This window comes from Tupaia chinensis, unplaced genomic scaffold (assembly GCF_000334495.1).
Source record: "Tupaia chinensis unplaced genomic scaffold, TupChi_1.0 Scaffold149383_1, whole genome shotgun sequence".
Taxonomy (NCBI): domain Eukaryota; kingdom Metazoa; phylum Chordata; class Mammalia; order Scandentia; family Tupaiidae; genus Tupaia; species Tupaia belangeri.
In genome coordinates this window covers 324,419-339,481 of record NW_006209227.1, presented here as the reverse complement: position 1 = coordinate 339,481, position 15,063 = coordinate 324,419, and positions in this window count along the sequence as shown.

Here is a 15,063-nt window from a genome sequence, read left to right as displayed (position 1 = left end):
AGAGGTTTGGTTTTGAAGTGTGAGAAAGGGGCTGTGAGTCAGGAAACGTGGACAGCTCTCAAACCGGAAAGGCAAGGAAGTGGATTCTCTCCTCCAGCCTTCAGGAAGGAACTCAGCCCTGTGAGAGTGCTCAGAGCCAAGCTCAACCTGCAGAGCTATCTGTAAGATAATACACCTGCGTTGTTTCAAGCCGTGAAGGTGGTGGTAATTTATAGCAATTAAAAACTAATACAAAATCATACCCATAGCCGAAAGTGGCAGCGAAGGATTCAGTCCGTTCTGTCTGACCCAAAGCCCACACTTCCCTCCATCCCACCCTGGCTCCAGACACCCAAGACTGTCGCTGTTCCTGCTGCGTTTGTCATTTACTCAACATGCTTTTCGGATGTGTTCTGAGCAAACCCCGTGAGGGTGCAGTGTGACCCACAGACCTGGACGGTTCCTGCTCAGGTGGAGGTTGCCATCTGGCGGGAGAGAGAAGGACTGCTCCGCTCAGTAACCAGACAGTGTCACCGTCCCCTGTCCCAGTCGGGAAGCCACCCGGATGGCCAGTGAGGAGTACCAGGCAAGGGGTCGGACTCCAGGGTTGAGTGCCCGGGGTGATCCACAAAGCACCCCTGGAGAGAGTCCCACCTGGTGCTCACGTGTGTCACGGAACAGAGACCGGTATGCCAGATGCAGGACCTTCAAAAAGTTCGTGGAGAACACATTTTATGAAAAATTTAGGTTCAGCACTGTGGCTTAGTGGTTAAGGGAACCAGGTTCCACACGGTCGATCACATGGTTTGAATCCAGGCCCTGGGGGTTTGCATGTGTGTGCATGCCTGTCCAAAACCCTGACAGGACGGAGAAACAGAGGAAAAGGGATTGCGGTCTGACCACGGCCCATTGGGCGGTGTTTTCTCCCTTTCTGCCTGCCTCTCTGGCAAGTGCACATGCCCTCTGGCAAGTAAATTTTAAAAACAGAAAGAAAACAAAAAAAAAGTGTAGATTTTGAAAATTTTTGTGCCCAAATAAATTCGTACTTTAATTCCATTTTTTCATGAAGGCTTTGAGGTCTCCTCATACGAGTGTATAAACCGGAGCGTGGTTTGCCGGGAGGAGGTCTGAGAAAGCAAGATGGAGCGGGAGCGACAGCCAGACCCGGGGAGAGAATAGGAGGTTGGGAAGCTGTAATTTTCTCCCAACGTCTAAGTCTTACTTGATGTCAGATCGAGAAAGTGGGCTATAGAAGACATTTGATGTCTGACGTTCCTGTGTGGTGTTCAATGGTGAAATGGTTTGCAAAATAGTTTACCTCTGAGCCTACTTCTTTAATTGTGCAAAAAAGTCCATATATGGCTAGAGATAAATGCTGTGTAAGTATACTTCGACGTGTTAACTAGGACATCCCTAAGTTAAGAGTATAGAGTTGCCAGGTTCAGTGGATAAAAATACAGATCAGTCCAACTTGAGGTTCAGATCAACTATGAATAACTTTTTAGAATTATTCCTGCTCCATGCAGTTATTCATTATTTATCTGAAATTCAAATGTAAGTGGATGTTCTGTATTTTCTTTAATTTTTGAGAGGTTTTTGCTATAGGGCATGTGTGCTCGCCAGAAAGACAGAGAGACAGAGAGACAGAAAGCGAGAGATCCCCCCCAATAGGGGATGGCCACGCCACAGTCTCTTCTCCCCCAGTCTCCCCTCGGGATCTTGGGCACGCACACACATGCACCTGGTGTGAGTTTAAGCCACTGGGTCCGGCCCTTGAACTGCAGTCAACTACATGGGATTCCAGCGACATAGCCATTATGCCAACTGCTGGTCCCTGGATGTCCTGTATTTTACCTGGTAACCTGATATGAAGACTTTTTAATTTTGCTTACCTATATATTTTTTAATGATAAATACACAATAATATTTTTTAGAGGTTTTTGCCTTAGGGTGCATGTGCTTGCAGTGGAGACTGAGAGAGAGAGAGAGAGAGACAGTGAGAGGGTAAATGAGAAATCATCCCCCAGGAGGGATGGCCATGCCACAATTCCTTCTCCTCCTGGGATCTTGGGCATGCAAGCACATGTACCCTATGTGATTTTGAAGACACCTGGTCTGGGACTTGAACAGCGATCAGCCATGAGTCCAGAGACATAACCACTACGCTATCTGTTGATCCCACATTGCTTTTTTTTTTTTTTTTTTTTTTTTTGCTATAGGGTGCTTGTACTTGCTAGAAGAGGGGGAGAGAGAGAAAGTGAGAAGCCTCCCTGCCTCTCCCCCACACTGGATGATCATGCCACAATCCCATCTCCATTCTCCTCTCAGAATTTTGAGCACCCACACATAAGCACCTGGTGGTTTTTATTTTTTCAGAGAGTTTTGTTTTGTTTTGCTATAGAGTACATGCACTCACCAGAGAGACAGAGAAACAGAAAGCAAGAAATCATCCCCAGAGGGGATGACCATTGTGTAATCCCTTCTCGTCCATTCTCCTCTTGGGATTTTTTTTTGTTTTGAGAGGTTTTTGCATGTGCGCTCGCCAGAAAGACAGAGACAGAGAGATAGAAAGCGAAAAATCACCACTCACGGGGGATGGTCACGCCACAATCCCTTCTCCTCATTCTCCTCTCATGATCTTGGGCACACAGGCACATGCGCCCAGCGTGAGTTTAAGCCTCTGGGTCCAGGACTCAAACCGTGGTCGACTACATGGGAGTCCAGAAACATAACTATTATGCCAACTGCTGGTCCCGCCTCTCGGGATTTTGAGCACACACACTTATGCACCCTGCGTATTTTAAGCCACCAGGTCCGGGACTCGAACAGTGGTTGACTCCGTGGGAGTCCAGTCACGTACCATTACCCCACCTGGTGTGTTTTTCAGGCTGCTGGGTCCAGGACTCTAACTATGGAGTCTGCCATATAGGAGCTCACCATGTCACAGGCTGGACCGACATCACTTTTGAAATAGAAAAATAAAGGAAACAAGCCAAGGTCCTGCATGTGTAGGGGTGATTTGGAAGGGACGAGCACACTGGATTCCTGGGTTTCCTGGGACCAAGTCAGCCAAGATGGAAAATAAATCTTGGCGCCCGCATGGGCCCTGGCCTGGGCGATTCCAGGCGCTGGCTGTGACACTGCCCACCAGGGGGCGCTGCCTGCTGCCGATCAGGGCTGCCAGGGCTTGCGGCGCAGAACCTGTCCCTTTTTCTCTAAAAAAGGCCCAGAAGGACGGTGGGGGCTGTGGGTGATGTACAGAGCACCATGCTACACAAGCTGGGTTCTGTAATGGCCAGATGCACTGAGCAGTAAAAGTGCGACCTGTACACGGCAGGTCCTGCCTCCGCCGGCCAAGTCAGAACGACATAACTTACCGCCCTGGAGTAACACCCAGACCTGGTAACTACAGATGCGCGGGTCCACCGGGGCAGAGAGGAAGACTCACCCCGTGCTAATCTTAGATGCAGGCGCTAACCTATGAGCCCCTGCCCAATGTGGGAGAGCAAAGGAAGTCCTCTCTAAAGCCACTTGGGCATTCACTCCTAGCGCCGTGATCAGAGCACGTCGTTCGTTCCTGGCCACTCCCAGATTCTGCCCAGACTGGCTGCCTCCATGCCCACCTCCGCGCTGGAACCTGGTCCCTCTGTGAGACCTCCAGGAATGGACCGGACCAGCTTCCCTTCTAGGGTAGACACGTGGGATATCTGGGGGCCTGCGACTGGCTCTTCACTTCCAGAGACTGCTGGGCTCCCCTTGGTGGCTTAACATGAGACACTCAGTGTGGATCACTTCCCCTCCCTCTCCTCTGTCCTCCTCCCTGGCGACTTCCTGGCTCCTGCTCCTGCCTGGCCTCACACGGACTGTGCCCTCTCTAGGGAGACAAGGGGGTTTCTTTCCACCCTCAGTGGCTCATCCGTGAGGCAAGTAGCATGCCGTGAATTTCTGCTGGATGCCTGTAGCTTAGGAAAGCCACCTGGAAGATCAGAGTGGGCCCAGCAGGGTAGGGCATGCAGGGTAGGCTCCACAGGCCGAGGTCTCGGGGGGGCCCAGGTTCCTATGAAGGTGGGTGCAGTGGCACTGGCCTGTAGCCCTAGCCACTTTGGGGGCTGAGGCAGGAGGATTGCAAGCTTGTGGCCAGCATGGACGACAGAGCCAGACCCGTCTGAAAAGGCTGAATGTGGTAGCACACCTACTCAGGAGGCTGAGGTTGGAGGATCTCCACCCAGCAAAACCCTGATTTAAAAAAACAAATCAAAACAGGGAGCAGCAGTTGGTGTAATGGCTATTCGCTGGACTCCCATGTAGTCGTCCGTGGTTCAAGTCCCAGGCCTGGTGGCTTAAAATCACACCAGGCACATGTGTGTGTGTGCCCAAGATCCCGAGAGGAGAATGAGGAGAAGGGATTGTGGCATGGCTATCCCCCCTGGGGGGGGACTTCTCGCTTTCTGTCTCTCTGTCTCTCTCTGTCTTTCTGGCGAGTGCACACACCCTATAACAAAAACCTCTCCAAAAACAAACAAAAAAAAAACAGAAAGCAAAGGAAGAAAAGAGAAAAATCTCTCTAAACCAGTTTTGTCCTCTCTCCACTCACCCCCATCTTCAAACTACATTTGTCCCAGGGTGAGGGAGGCCTTACCTGCAATACCAGGTAACAAATAGGGTTTCGTTTTGAGCTTCAAATTTCTGGCTCCTGGTGGTTTAAAGGGGATCTTTGAGGGTAGTTTTGACTAGAGGCATTTTACCTTCTCATCTTGGCTTTTGAAACTCCCACTCGTCGCACAGGAGCCTGGGACCTCACAGATACGGTCTCAGATTCGCGTGCCAAAGCGTATCCAAGGCCGTGCATGGTTCAGTGCCCCATGAGTTTGCTGTAAGCTGGAGGTCTGAGGTCAACGGCACCCTGCAAATGCTGGTCAGAGGGTTTGAACAAGCAAGATCAATGCCTCAGGTCATAGAGCCCCCCTTCCCCTGCTAGGGAGAGACGCAAGGGGAGGGGGGCCTGGGATGACCTTAAGGACATCAAAGCAGGGCACTTGGACATTGGCCCTGAAGAGGGGCCATTTGCCTAACTGGGCAGCATTTCCCAGAATGCCTCCTGTTTGCCCCCTGCAGAGCCTGAGGAAGAGATGGCCTTCTCAGCACAGTCCCAGTGGCGGCGGCCACCGCCCACACCACGGGCCCCGCCACCACAAAGCCCCCGCCGAGTCAGAAAGAAAGCACACCTAACCACTGCCACCCAGCCCCCACGGCCCGCCAGTCTCACCCTGCAGGAGCTGAGTGGTGCCCCAAACAGGTCCATGTTATAATTCTGAGACCTGGGAGTGTGGCCTGCTTTGGAAAAAGGGTCTTTGCAGGCATCACCAAGGATCTTGAGGTGGTTCATGGGCTCGTGATCGGGATGGGCCCTCACTCCAGTGAACGTGTCCTCACACACAGCAGGAGAGAGGCCGAGCAGGGTGAGGCAGAGATTAGAGGGAGACAGCCATGAGCCAAGAGTCGCCCGGAGGCATGGCGAGCTGGAAGGGGAACACACTGTCCCCTGAAGCCTCTGGAGAGAGTGTGGCCTTCTGACAACCAGATTTGGGACTTTCTGGCCTTCAGAGCTATGAGAGAGTAAGTCTTCTTTTAAAAAAAAAAAATGAATTTACTAAAGTATGGTTGTACTTGCTGGAGAGAGAAAGTGGGAAATCACCCCCTCAGCCCTGGGGGATACCCATGCCTCAGTCTCTGTTCTTCCATTCTCCCCTTGGGATCTTGGGCATGCATGCACACACACCTAGAGCATCTTCTCAAGCTGCTGGTCCAAGACTTGAACCACTCAGTCAGCCATGTGGGATTCAGCTGCCTTAACCACCGTGCCACCAGCTGGCCTGAGAATAAGTTTCTGTTGTTTTGAGCCACCCAATTTGGGGTAGTCTACTACAGGAGCCCCAGTGAAAAGTACCTGCAGCCCCCATTTCCTGGTCCCTGAAAGCTTGCACTCCCAGCACCCGTCTCCCACCCATGCCCCTTTGTCCTGTGTCCTCTTGAAAGAGGGTCTTCATTCCATAGAAATGTACTCACACCAAATTTCTTGTTCTTATGAGACCACAGGTGATGAGTTGGGGGAAGGATTCCATTTTCCAGCGCAAATACTGGGCTTTAGGAAAAAAAAAAAAAAATCTCTAACCTTTACAAAGCTCTATGACGTTTCAAATGTTTTATTTTCCTGTTGAGGTTTTGATCATATTTAGTCCATGAAATAAAATTGACAACCAGATGAACAAGAATAAAAGGCATACAATAATTTATTAAAATGAGCACATGCCCCGGGCCAGCCCTGTAGCCTGGTGGTTTAGGGAGCTGGATCCTACATGGCAGGCCATAGCTCAAATCCCAGCCCTGGAGGTTTGAAAACATACCAGGCTTGTGTGCACACGTGCCCCAAGACCCCAACAGGGTGGAGAGATGGAGAAGGGATTGTGGCATGACCATGACCCATGTGAGGGGCGCCTTCTCCCTCTTTCTTTGTCTCTCTGGCGAGTGCACACACCCTCTGATGAAAGAAGGAACAAAATGGTGCGCACATGTGCACACAGGGGTCCTTTGCAATCTGCCTCCAGGAGGGCAGGTGGCCGGAGGTCTTCCACGGCACAGACAAGCAGGGGTGAGGGGAGGAGATGCAAGCCTGTCTGGAGTTTCTGGGCCAGGTGTCAGGCCCCTAACCCTTTCTTCCTGTGATTTTGCCTTGGCAGAGAGGGGCAGCATCAGAAAGCCTGCTTGCAGCGGCTGCCTATTTTACTGATGTAAATACATGCACATTTCCCTTACGACAGGCTGGCCTCTTTAAAGCTAATTCTGTATCTGCAGCCCCTCTGAAGAGTCATCTCAAAATATGCCACAGAACTACACTCTGGGGTGGTGTTTTTTTGGCTCCCCACAAATGCATCAGATACTCCTGGGGTGGGAAATCCTTAAAGAAAGACTCACGTGTGAGCGTGCGTGTGTGTGGTGTGTGTGCACCTAGCTGTTCCCTCCCACACACACTTTGCTTTAGGAGACAAAGGCTGGCAAAGCAGAGGAGCTTGTCACCTGGGCTGTAGGATGCTGCCCAGATCTGCTCCTGGGGACAAAGAAGAGCAGAATAGGACCGACGGCCTTGCTGTGTGTGCCTTCCCAGGAGGGCGGAGGTGTCTGGAGGAGGAGCAGCGCAGGCTCCGGCCGTGGACCTCGTGACCACTGACCCACAGACAGCTCACAGCCATAGCACAGCATGGCCTTCTCTGTGTGCCCGGCCTGGGGTCCAGTGCGCTGCAGGACTGTCTGTCAGGAGGGTGGTGAAGGCCACCTCAGAGCCCAGGTGTCCTTCGACACTTACCTTGTCTCCTAAACCCACCTCATCTCCACAGCCTGTTGATTGTACCTCCTGCTGTCATTCAAATGTCACCATTGCCAGCTCTGATGACATCTTGTTCCTTGTGGTCCTTGTCACAATTGGCCTGTTCACTGTAGTGTCCTCGGTGTTTAAAACACTGCCTGCTGCATTTGCGTGCTCAGGAAGTGCTTGTCAGGTCATGGAATGAATGAACAAGTGAATGAGTGAATGAACACATGTGACTTGGAGCCAGGATAATGGTGAGAAGGGACAGAAGCCTCCCCGCAGACTCCCGCTCTTAGTGAGGTAGAAACAGAACAGCCCAGGTGTCCTAGCTGGTAAGAAAGGAGAAACTGGCATCGCAGGTCACAGCCCCCAAAAAGAGCACAGGAATGAGACCAGCAAGAGGCTTCACAGTCCAGACCGGGGATCCCTCTCCCCCCTCCCCACAGGGCTGGGGCCTTGGGAAGCACTGCCACTCCACCTGGAAGCTGGCCCGGTGTGTTTTCTGTTTCTTAAAGGTTTCTAGTGGGCATTGGGTCCAGAGTGTCTGCAAGTGATGGGGGCTTTACCAGGAGCTCATGGGGTGGGAAGGTCCAAGGAAAATGAATCGTAGATGCATCTCCCTTTTAGGAGGGGTCAGGGTCAGGCCCGTTGTGCAAAGGTAAGGGCCGTGCAGAGGAAGGCAGCTCCCACATGGCTGATGGGTTCGAGGTCCTGCCTGTTGGCTTGAAAAATGTGCCAGGTGCCAGCATGCGTACCCGGGATCTTGATGGCATACAGAACTGGAGAAAGGATTGGGGTTTCTCTCTCTCTCTGTCTCTCTCATGCGTACATGTATGTGTGTGTGTGTGCGTGTGCACGCGCGTGTGAGTGTCCCTCTAGCATTAAAGCACAGGGAATCTATCTTCGGTAATTTAGAGAGCCCTGCTGAATTGCTTTGGGTCTGGCAGCCAGCTGTCACAAGCTTCTCTGTCCACCTCACAAATCTGGCCTCCTGCCCCTAAACTTTTTAATTTGAAAATGTTCAAACCTTATAGAAATGCTGAAAAGAGTACGATGAAAATTCCAGCTGCCAATATTTTCTGTCTTTGCTTTATCTTTCTCTCTCTGCACATATTTTCACAAAGTTACGTTCTGCTGGACGGTTTGAAAGCAAGCTGCTGATACCTTGACACTTCGCTTCTAAGGGTCTCAGTATCTCCTAATAAGGGCATCCCCAAACCACAGCCCCGTTCGCCCGCCGTCCCAGCATCCAGCACGCCGTCTTTATCCAGGCCTCCGCCATCGTCGCCCGGACGTCTCTTGGAGCTGGATTTTGTCGTCTCCAGAATCCAGTGAAGAGTCACGTAGGGTATCTGTGTTAGGCCTGCTCAGTCTCTTGTCATCTAGAACAGCTGCGCCTTCTCGTTACTGCCACTTGTTTCTGTGAGCTTCTTTTGAGTTCAGGCCATTCGTCTTGCAGAATGTCCCACGAGACTAGTCTAGCTCTTTGGCCACGATTAGACCCTGGTTTGGTATTTTTGGCAAGAGGATGACGTGTACTTCTTCGGTCAGAGCAGGAATAGGTGATGGCAGGTGGGCCACTCGTGGGGATGCTGGACCTGAAGCCAGGCCTCTCCCCAAGTCCCCTTTGTAACTAGTGAGTGCTTCGGGGAGCCTCGCATGTTCACAGGATCTATGTGTAATGCGTATCCAGTTCCCCCAGTGCTTTTGTAACTAGTAAGTACTTCGGGGAGCCTCAAGTGTTCATAGGATCTGTGTGTAACTGCGTATCCAGTCCCCCCAGTGCTTTTGTAACTAGTGAGTACTTACAGGATCTGTGTGTAACTGCGTATCCAGTCTCCCCAGTGCTTTTTGCAATCATTCCTGGTGCTTGCGTGAATGAAGCACTGCACTGGTGTTGCAAGATGGTGTTTTTGATTCTTTTATTTCTGCTACATCTACTAGCTGTAAAAATTCCAACTCCTATCACTTGTTTTTTTCAGAAATTAATCACTATAAATTTATGAATTAAAAAAAGTTTTATAATTGGGCTGGCTCCATGGCCTAGTGATGATGGGAGGCGGATCCCACGTGGCCACCTGTCATTTGTATCCTGGCTTCAGTGGCTTGAAAAACTTGCCAGGCACGTGTGTGTGTAAGCCCCAGATGCTGATGGGGTGGAAAGCTGCAGGTGGGATCATGGCTTGACCGCACTCCATCGGGACAGGGAGTGAAGGGGTGCTTTCCTTCTTCTTTTTTTTTTAATAATTATTTTATTTTATTTTATTTATTCAGTCATTTATTTTTAAATTTGACCAGAGAGAGACAGACGTTGAGAGTGAGAGAGAGAGGAAGTGAGAAAGCAAGCCACCAGATTCAGGACTCGAACCCTGGTAGGCCATGTGGGAGTGTCCAGCGCCTTAACCACCATGCCACCTGCTGGTCCCGGGGTGCTTTCTTTGTCTTTCTGTCTGTCTCTGTCTTTGGAGAGTATGTATGTCCTCTGGCCATAAAAAAAGTGTTATAGTAACACTGAAATCTCCAACTTAAATTTGACATTACAATTTTCCTCACACTTCTTTTTCTTATTACTAACATCTTTTCTCTTTTACAGTACAAAGTATATTTGCTTATTTACTTTACATCATACATCAAAGAGTTTCAGAATCATGGGCCCAATATCACTAACAGCAAACCTACTAAGTACAGTGGAAGATTCTGGGGGGTCAGATCTTTTGTTCTTAGAACAGATCTCACTGTACAAACTGAACACTTCAATTAATTTCTTACACTCTGTGATTACGTTATTAGTTGATTTATTTCTGTTTGCAGTCTATTGTAGGGCTTGCTTTATCCTGTTAAAATTTAAAATTTTTTTTGAATTTTTAAACTGTGTATATGGTTTCTACCCCTATCTTCCCCTCTTTCTTTTTTTGCCAGAGGGCATGCGCACGCAACAGAGAGAGATGGAGAGACAGAGAGAGGGAGAAGGAGAAAGCATCCTTTAATGTGTCGTGGTCACACTGCAATCCTTTCTCCTCCATTTCTCCATCCTGTCGGGATTTGGGGCATACATGCACACCTGGCATAGTTTTCAAGCCACGGGGGCCAGGATTTGAGCAGGGCAGTCTGCCACGTGGGCCCTGGCTCCCTTCAGCACTCGGCCAAGGGGCCAGCCCCCATTCCTGTCCCTTTCATCCTGTTCCTTCTCACTTCCATAGTCAACTCCTTTCCTTATTTTCTGTTTTATACCTCCTTATTTCTTTCACAAAAATAACACACACACACACAACACTATATATATTTTTTGTTTCTTTTGTTTTAGTTTTGCTATAGAATGTATGTACTCGTCAGAGAGAGAGAGAGAGAGAGAGAGAGAGAAATCACCTCCCAGGGGTATGGCCACACCATAATCCCTTCTCCTCCATCCTCCTCTTTGGATTTTGGGCACACACATGCACACACGCCTGGTGTGTTTTCCAAGTGGCTGGGTCCAGACTGGCACCACGCAGTCAGGTTGTGGCATCCAGCCCCTTTAACCACCACATCATGCCTGGTTTAAGAAGTGGTTTCTGTGCCAAACACTTGCCTCACTCAAAATATCCACTTTCTTTTAATTAAAGTAAAATTCATAGAACGTAAAATGTATCACTTTAACCACTTAAAAGTGTGCATCCAGGGATACTCGTCAGAGAGAGAGAGAGAGAGAGAGAGAGAGAAATCACCTCCCAGGGGTATGGCCACACCATAATCCCTTCTCCTCCATCCTCCTCTTTGGATTTTGGGCACACACATGCACACACGCCTGGTGTGTTTTCCAAGTGGCTGGGTCCAGACTGGCACCACGCAGTCAGGTTGTGGCATCCAGCCCCTTTAACCACCACATCATGCCTGGTTTAAGAAGTGGTTTCTGTGCCAAACACTTGCCTCACTCAAAATATCCACTTTCTTTTAATTAAAGTAAAATTCATAGAACGTAAAATGTATCACTTTAACCACTTAAAAGTGTGCATCCAGGGACTTTTAGCACACTCATCAAGTTGAACAAACGTCACGTATTTACCGCCCTCCAGGGGAACCTCATACCCATCAGCAGGCACTGCCTGCGTCTGCCACCCAGCCCCTGCAGCCACCCGGCGGCCTTCTGTTCCTGCGGGCTTGTCTCTTCTGGGCATTTCATACGACGTGTGTCCTTACGTACAGGTTCTTCCAGTTGGCATCACACGTTCAAGGATCACCTGGGTAGCAGCATGGATGGATACTGCCTTCATTTCTACGGGCGTCCCACAAGGCAGATGTACTGCAGTCTGCCTATCCGTTCATCGGGGTGATGGACAGCTGGTTGCCTCCACCGTCTGGCCACTCTGGATGAGCTGTCCTGAACAGTATACGAGTCTTTGTCCGAACGCCTACCTTCTATTCTTTGGGGCACAAATCTAGGAATACCAAACCTTACAGGAGCCCTATCTTTGTAAGTTTTATTTCTCCAGAGAGCAGAAGAGAACACGCAAAAGAACAACAGGTACTCGTGACAGATCTTATCGCCCCGCAATGTTCTCCCCTAGCCTCCCAGACAGCTAGGCCTGTGGGCGCATGTGCATGTGTGTGTGTGTGCATCTGGCATGTTGTAGGTTGACACAGGATCCGGACCCAGTTTGGCCACATGGCTCTAGGATGGCAGATCAACTTGCTACCACCTGTGCCTCTTTCCAGAGAACTGCCAAACTGCTTCCACTTCGGCCACACCCTCGTACGTTCCCTCCGGGAACGCCCACACTTGTTCTAGTTTCTTGCCCACATTAGTCATGTTTAGTTCCCAGCCAACCCTGTAGATAAGAAGTGGTCAGGGCAGACCCTGTCTGACACAAGCTTGAGGTATTGCCCTTTGGCTTCATGAAGCTACTTCAAGCTTCCAATAGCCTAAAAATAAGCTTAGTCTTTGTTTCTACTCTATTACCTTGGTGACCCCAGAGATTCTAGGCCGTAGGAAGGGAATCCAGTCACCAACTAACGTGATGTTAGTTGAATGTTTGCAAGAAATCAACTTCCCCCCATTAATTAATTAATCGACCATCAAATCAAGGATATTACCATATGCATCATTTTCAATAGAGAATTTTACATTCTTGGACCTGCTAAGTGAAAAAAAAAGACAATTTTCTACAGCCCATAGTACACCCATGGTGTACTATGGAGTTTAAAAGACCAAGTGGGAGGTGGTATTACTAGCTGGGTGAGAGGCGTGAAGTAACCATCGGGACAGGTGACCTTTAGGGCTCATTTTCAATGATGTGTGTGATTAAGAGAACTCAGCCCAGGCATCCTGACAAAACCACATGAATGGGGAGAGCAGCCCTTCTCACGAGCAGCACCCGGGGGGGAATTTTTCAACAGGCTTTTACTATATAGCTCAGGGCTGCTGTTAGCGGGCTGGGAGACCCCCGTGAGTCAGAGCCAGACCAGAGAGGGTGAGAATTACCACTTCCTGTGTATAAAAAACATGATGATGAATGCCGACAAATATTGGTTCCCACCATGACCAGAATCAAATCAGAATTTTTCTACAGGCCTCTGCCTTAAGGTCCCCACAAACTCCTGAGAAACCCAGTGCATTGTCCGGAGAGGCAAGCTGGGGAGACCCAGCTTGTGGCTGGTTAACAATCTAAATTATGGCATGTACCGCATGTACCAGGGCTGCAGCCCAGCAGCTGGAAACTAATACCAACCCATTACTCTGGGTGATCATCACACCAAGAAAAGCATCGAGAAGTTTAGAAGTGAAGAAATTCCGCAGGTGGATCAGGAAAGGCCTGGGGGGAGTGGCATTTGCCTTAGACCTCCCTTAAAGATGGGTGGGGTTGAGATGGAAGAGGATGGGAAGGGGGAGGGAGCTGGACGTGTCCACCCACAGCCTGGACAGACAGCCGAGCCTGGAAACCAAGTGTCTGGCAAAACCGATACCCTGGTGTAGGACAGACTTCAAGGATAAAACCATAACTGAACATTGATTCACCGGCCGCCTGCAGAACTTCTGTCATCTTGCAAAGCACCTATCCCCATTAAACAGCAACTCCGCGTTCTCTCTTTTCTCAAGCCCCTGGCAACCACAAGTTTATTTCTGTCTCTATCATTCTGACTACTCTAGGTACATCATATAAGTGGGACCAGACAGAATTTGTCTTTGTGTGACTGGTTAATTTCACTTTGTTATACTGTCCTCAGGGCTTATTCATATGGGAGCATGTGTAATAATTTCCTTCCTTTTAAAGGCTGAGTAATATTCCATTATGAGGATGGAAGACTTTGAAAAGTTCATGGAATTAAAGTGTGATTTATTTTGGTGCAAAAATGTTTGAAATCCATGCATAGGGTTTTTGTTTGTTTGTTTGTTTGTTTTTTTGATACGATGCATTTCCTGTAAACCTGTTGAAGATCCCTTGTTATAAAGCCCCAGCTTGTGGCTGGTTAACAATCTAAATTATGGCATGTACCGCATGTACCAGGGCTGCAGCCCAGCAGCTGGAAACTAATACCAACCCATTACTCTGGGTGATCATCACACCAAGAAAAGCATCGAGAAGTTTAGAAGTGAAGAAATTCCGCAGGTGGATCAGGAAAGGCCTGGGGGGAGTGGCATTTGCCTTAGACCTCCCTTAAAGATGGGTGGGGTTGAGATGGAAGAGGATGGGAAGGGGGAGGGAGCTGGACGTGTCCACCCACAGCCTGGACAGACAGCCGAGCCTGGAAACCAAGTGTCTGGCAAAACCGATACCCTGGTGTAGGACAGACTTCAAGGATAAAACCATAACTGAACATTGATTCACCGGCCGCCTGCAGAACTTCTGTCATCTTGCAAAGCACCTATCCCCATTAAACAGCAACTCCGCGTTCTCTCTTTTCTCAAGCCCCTGGCAACCACAAGTTTATTTCTGTCTCTATCATTCTGACTACTCTAGGTACATCATATAAGTGGGACCAGACAGAATTTGTCTTTGTGTGACTGGTTAATTTCACTTTGTTATACTGTCCTCAGGGCTTATTCATATGGGAGCATGTGTAATAATTTCCTTCCTTTTAAAGGCTGAGTAATATTCCATTATGAGGATGGAAGACTTTGAAAAGTTCATGGAATTAAAGTGTGATTTATTTTGGTGCAAAAATGTTTGAAATCCATGCATAGGGTTTTTGTTTGTTTGTTTGTTTGTTTTTTTGATACGATGCATTTCCTGTAAACCTGTTGAAGATCCCTTGTTATAAAACACACTTTGTTTATCCATTCACCCTTCAGTGGATACTTGGGTTCCTTCTGCCTTTTGGCTATTGTGAATAACACTGCTGTAAACATGGGTGTGCAAATATCTGTTTGTGGCTCAGTTTTCAGTTGTTCTGGGTAAATACCCAAGAAGCAGAAATGCCAGTTCACATGCTAGTTCTATTTCTAATTTTTTGAGTAAAGACCATACCGTTTCCTGTAACAGCTGCACCATCGTACATCCCGCCATGGAAGGGCTCTGGTTTCTCCACATGCTCACCGACTCTGGCTGTGTATTGATTTATTCCTTCCTCCCTTCCCTTTCTTTCTTCCTTCCTTCCTTCCTACTCTCCCTTTCTTTTCCTTCCTTCTCTCCCTTCCTTCCTTCTCTCCCTTCCTTCCTTCCTTCCTCTCCTTTTTTTCTCTTTCTTTTCTTTCTTTCTTTCCTTCTTTCTTTCTTTCTTTCTTTCTTTCTTTCTTTCTTTCTTTC